We start from the raw sequence: 7,053 nt of genomic DNA, 5'->3' as shown, positions 1-7,053 counted from the left end.
TTCTTGTCTGTGTTACGCTGTGTACAAGTAACACAATGCCAGGCATATCAATGAATCGTGCAGTCGATAAATAACAGAGGAGATCATAATAACTCGACACTTTTATTGACATCTGAAAGATAGTTATTATCAAAACAAAACACACGATACATATGTTCTAAAATTATCTTGGTAATATTTACTTTATTTACGAACACTAGTAATAAAGGTGGATAATCTGTATCTTTCTCTATCTCCCTCAGATTATACACACACTACATATGTTCTAATACTATCTTGGTAATATTTACTTTATTTACGAACACTAGTAATAAAGGTGGATAATCTGTATCTTTCTCTATCTCCCTCAGATTATACACACACTACATATGTTCTAATACTATCTTGGTAATATTTACTTTATTTACGATCACTAGTAATAAAGGTGGATACTCTGTATCTTTCTCTATCTCCCTCAGATTATACACACACTACATATGTTCTAATACTATCTTGGTAATATTTACTTTATTTACGAACACTAGTAATAAAGGTCGATACTCTGGCATCTGTCCTTCTTTCCCTCTCTTTCTGTATCTCTCTCTTTCTGCCCCCCCCCCTCCTCTCTCTCTCTCTCTCTCTCTCTCTCTCTCTCTCTCTCTCTCTGTCTGTCTTTCGTCCTCTCTCCTCTCATACAATTTCCATTTACCAAGTTTGACACCCAATAGCCGACGTATTTTTCGTGTTGGAGTGTCGTTAAACATTCATTCACTCATTCGCCCCCCCCCCCTCTCTCTCTCTCTCTCTCTCTCTCTCTCTCTCTCTCTCTCTCTCTCTCTCTCTCTCTCTCTCTGTCTCTGTCTCTCTGTCTTTCGTCCTCTCTCTCATATAATTTCCATTTACCATAGTTTGACACCCAATAGCCGACGTATTTTTCGTGTTGGAGTGTCGTTAAACATTAATTCGACCCCCCCCCCCCCCCCCCTCTCTCTCTCTCTCTCTCTCTCTCTCTCTTCACACACACACACACACACACACACACACACACACACACACACACACACACACACACATACATACATACACATCATACGCCCCATACATGTTTGCATTTTACTATAATAATGTTTTACTTATCTACAAAACATAATGAAAACCCCACAAAAAAACCCACACAAAACAACAAAAACAAAAACAACAACAACACAAAAACAACAACCCCTCCCAACAAAAAACAAACAACAAAAAAACAACCCCAAAACAACAACAACAAAACCAACAAACAAACCCTCACATACATTAAAAACAAGAAGCAAAAAATAAGCATATACATGTACCAACCACAACAATATGCATATTCATATTTAAATCCACTGACCCAATTTTCAGAGACAGATACCTTTCTGTATCTCATGCAATTAGTGTAGAACTACTACGAAGACCAAGACATTCAAAATCACATTGAATTTGTAACAAGTTATAATTTATGCAAATAGTTGTAAATAGTATGTAAGTTAACATAAACAAGAAACCAACACACAGACAAGAACACGCTGTAATACAGTGACAGCTATTCTACACCACCTAAAACACGGCTGGTCGTTTTGAAGCTAAAGGCATATATATATATATATATATATATATATATAATATATATATATATATATATATGTACAAGCTATATAATTGTAATATATCACAATAGAAAAATGTTTTAAATATATGACATATATCAAATACATATATGTCATTAAACACACCGACTGGATACGTATACGTATACGTATATGTTATAAATAAAACCCACTGTATACGATAACTACCTAATATACGTATATGCTATAAATAAAATCCACTGGATATGATAAATACCTAATATACGTATATGCTATAAATAAAACCCACTGGATATGATACATACCTAATATACGTATATGTTATAAATAAAATCCACTGGGTACGATATATACCTAATATACGTATATGTTATAAATAAAACCCACTGGATGCGATAAATACCTAATACACGTATATGTTGTAAATAAAACCCACTGGATATGATAAATACCTAATATACGTATATGTTATAAATAAAACCCACTGGATATGATAAATACCTAGTATACATATATGTTATAAATAAAACCCACTGGATACGACAAATACCTAGTATACGTATATGTTATAAATAAAACCCACTGGATACGACAAATACCTAGTATACATATATGTTATAAATAAAACCCACTGGGTACGATATATACCTAATATACGTATATGCTATAAAAAAAACCCCACTGTATACGATAACTACCTAATATACGTATATGTTATAAATAAAACCCACTGGATACGATAAATACCTAATATACGTATATGTTATAAATAAAACCCACTGGATATGATAAATACCTAGTATACATATATGTTATAAATAAAACCCACTGGGTACGATATATACCTAATATACATATATGCTATAAAAAAAACCCACTGTATACGATAACTACCTAATATACGTATATGCTATAAATAAAACCCTGGGTACGATAAATACATAATATACGCAAAACCCACTGGATATGACAAATACCTAATATACGTATATGCTATAAATAAAATTCACTGGATATGACAAATACCTAATATACGTATATGTTATAAATAAAACCCACTGGATATGAACAATACCTAATATACGTATATGTTATAAAAAAAAAACCCACTGGATATGAACAATACCTAATATACGTATATATTATAAAAAACCCACTGGATATGAACAATACCTAATATACGTATATATTATAAAAAAAACACTGGATATGAACAATACCTAATATACGTATACATTATAAAAAATCCACTGGATATGAACAATACCTAATATACGTATATATTATACAAACACCCACTGGATATGAACAATAACTAATATACGTATATAGTATACAAAAAGCCACTGGATATGAACAATACCCAATATACGTATATATTATAAAAAAAACCCACTGGATATGAACAATACCTAATATACGTATATATTATAAAAAAAAACCCACTGGATATGACAAATACCTAATATACGTATATGCTATAAATAAAATTCACTGGATATGACAAATACCTAATATACGTATATGATATAAATAAAACCCACTGGATATGACAAATACCTAATATACGTATATGTTATAAATAAAACCCACTGGATATGAACAATACCTAATATACGTATATGTTATAAAAAAAAACCCACTGGATATGAACAATACCTAATATACGTATATATTATACAAAACCCCACTGGATATGAACAATACCTAATATACGTATATATTATAAAAAAACCCACTGGATATGAACAATACCTAATATACGTATATATTATAAAAAATCCACTGGATATGAACAATACCTAATATACGTATATATTATACAAACACCCACTGGATATGAACAATACCTAATATACGTATATAGTATACAAAAAGCCACTGGATATGAACAATACCCAATATACGTATATATTATACAAAAACCCACTGGATATGAACAATACCTAATATACGTATATATTATAAAAAAAACCCACTGGATATGAAAAATACCTAATATACGTATATATTATAAAAAACCCCACTGGATATGAACAATACCTAATATACGTATATATTATACAAAAACCCACTGGATATGAAAAATACCTAATATACGTATATATTATACAAACACCCACTGGATATGAAAAATACCTAATATACGTATATATTATACAAAAACCCACTGGATATGAACAATACCTAATATACGTATATATTATACAAACACCCACTGGATATGAACAATACCTAATATACGTATATATTATACAAACACCCACTGGATATGAAAAATACCTAATATACGTATATATTATACAAAAACCCACTGGATATGAACAATACCTAATATACGTATATATTATACAAACACCCACTGGATATGAAAAATACCTAATATACAGAACGAAATGGGATTGTATTGGGCCTATTGGCATGCTACATGTATGTTGGAGGAAAAACGACCTCCCACGATTACCTAGTGATACTTTTATTTTCAGAACAGGTCATGCCACATCATAGGTTTTAACGAGCACATTCAGAACAAGTTGTTGTAGTACACGTCTGTCATGGGCGCAGGTGTAGACGTTCACCTGCTCCTCCGTCTAGGACAGGAAAAGTTCGGGGTGGGTGGGAGAGAGGGTTCGCCCACGCTGACATGTGCGAAGGTGCAGAAGCAGCCCCACCAGGGTCGGTAGGGGGTGAGTGTTGGTTTTGGTTCTATCGAATGTGCAAATGTCCCGTAGGATTAAAGCCAAATAGAAAACATTGCGTACTTTCTTGAACGTAATTTTGACGCATAATTTAGAATGGTTCATCAACATTGAAAATGGGGCTAATTGGTTGATTTGAATTGGTTGATAGAGGTAGCTCCGTGCTGGATACCTTTTGGGATAGGGTAAAGCGATTTTCGTTTCTTTTGGGACTACGTAATTGGTCAGCTATGTGATTTTAAATGGGAAAGTCTAATTAATCAACATTTAAAAAAAATGTATTTACACCAACAAAGCATCACGGCTAATAACGTACATTACCATTTTAGGGGTGGCAGGTTATACCTTTTGATGGTAATACTTAATAATGCCGGTGCATATTTTTGTATCTAGACGGCGGTAATTAATTGCCTGCTCTGGTTACCTAACAAATATACAGCCGCCAACCAGGAATCACGAGTGGAGGCAATTAACTAAGAAAACACTCCGTTTATCATTTCAGTACGTACATGTAGGTTAACGAATTGACAAAACATGATAAGTTTATTTCGACTGGTGGTTTCTTATGTATTGAAACATGCCTGTTTTATCATCCCGCAAAAATCAGGTACATTTGTTTCTTCAGTTCTAAGACTAATTCCTGACGTGACACGTTAAGTATTACGTAACTACCGGTTCGCCAAAGGGCTTATTCACTGGACTGGAACAAAATGGCTTCGCCCGTTACATATATTAGTTTTAAAATGTAACCATTTTATTAATTAAATCCAATATAATCCTTGTTGATACTGAGCAATACAGTGCATTAAATATTAAATATCGTCGAGTATGCATACACAAGCATTGTACATACATTTTTGATATCTAGAATTTCATTGTTTGTGCACAGAATCTGTTTTTGTTAACCCGACGTGGATTTCATCTTCCATTTTTGTGTGGAACAAATAAAGTAAAATGAAATCCCAACTACTACAAACAACTCGACAATTGCATTGTAATTTCCCCAGCGTCCGATTTGCAACAGGTGAGCACAGATCATGAACTAATGGGTTATACGACGAATGAAGATAGATTTGTAAGAGCGCCCAGACTAGCAACTGGAGAGCAGAAAGTCAGCCATATTTGCGTTGACAGTTGGTAGCCTGACCTACCATTGGTCTGTTGAAAACAAAAGCCTACAAAAATAAAGGAAAACAAACGTCCTAATAAAAACTCAGAAACATTTTATAATATCAACAGTCTAATAATAGTATTTTTAAAGTCAGTCAGTGTGTGTGCGTGGTATATTAGAAGTCGGGTGACTATTTGCCTTGACCAGTTCTATGGGTCAAGTTCAGCCATTCACAGTTCGTCGAATTTCCTTAAATAAGACTGGCTATACTATTTCCCAAGTATTAAAATATGGTCAGTCGGAGTACCATATTGTGATTTTTGTGATAATTACCTATAAGATAATTTGTTGTAAATATAATGTATGAACAGTTCAATCGAGAATATCAACAATTTAATGTGTTGTTAATAGATGTAAAGAGTGGCATCAAAATAAATGGACTTTTAAAATCTTGCTTCAAAATTCGTGTGCATGAATGATGAACTACTAAACTGGCCATCAAAATATTGCTAAAGACAACAAAACAAAAGTTTAACTATATTGCTACATAGTTGTCATATCTATAATTTGTTGTCATAATTGCGAGAGAGAGAGAGAGAGAGAGAGAGAGAGAGAGAGAGAGAGAGAGAGAGAGAGAGAGAGAGATATGGGAAGAGCGTGCTTTACTCTTTTCGATTAGCTGCAAGGGATCTTTTATATGCACCATCCCATAGACAGGATAGCACATACCACGGGCCTTGATATACCAGTCTTGGTACACTAGCTGGAGCGAGAAATTGCTGAATGACAGGGATCGATCCCAAACCGACCGCGCTTCGAGCAAGCGCTTTACTACTGGGCTACGTCTTGCCCCACAAGTGATCAAAGGCTGTGGTATGTGCTTTCCTGTCTGTAGGAAAAATGCAGCGGGTTTCCTCCGATGACTACGTGTCACAATTATCAAACGTTTGATATCCAATAGCCGATGATTGATTAAACAATGTGCTCCAGTGGTGTCGTTAAACAAAACAAACGTGTTGTAGATAACCAGTCTTCAATAGCATAGTACCCACTTTAGGAGCCAATTTCACAGGTTCACGTCTGCGAATAACAGTTATACCGGGCATACGTACGAGTATGCATGTGCTTGACATCGGTTTCACACAGACATTTACATCATTAAGATAGACGGAGGATTTTGAGGACAAAATAAAATGAATAATGTGTATTTCCACCTATATTTGTTGTACGTTAATAGTAATACAAACTGTGGTTTACCTGTAGATGTACGTTTAGGTCTTATGTGAAATTGGGCCCTGTACCGTGATCGATCGCCAAACGAACCTTGCGAATTGAGGCATCAGGTAGGTATACACGTGATCAAAAGGATCGAACATTTTTAAATAGGTCTTAAAAAGTTAAAGTTAAAGTTCGTTGTGTTTAACGATACCACTAGAGCACATTGAAATTATTAGTCAACGGCTATTGGATGACGAACATTTTGATAATTTTGACACATTATTTTTAGAGAGGAAACCCGCTATATTGTTTGCATTAGTACCAAGGGGTATTTTATAAGAACCACCCCACATGATAACACGTAGCACGGCCATTCCTGTTGTGATGCATTGGCTAGAGCAAGAAATAGCCCAATGGGCCCACCGACGGG

Source organism: Gigantopelta aegis, chromosome 12 (assembly GCF_016097555.1).
Source record: "Gigantopelta aegis isolate Gae_Host chromosome 12, Gae_host_genome, whole genome shotgun sequence".
Taxonomy (NCBI): domain Eukaryota; kingdom Metazoa; phylum Mollusca; class Gastropoda; order Neomphalida; family Peltospiridae; genus Gigantopelta; species Gigantopelta aegis.
The sequence above is the reverse complement of the archived record's forward strand: the minus strand, read 5'-3'. Positions refer to the sequence as shown.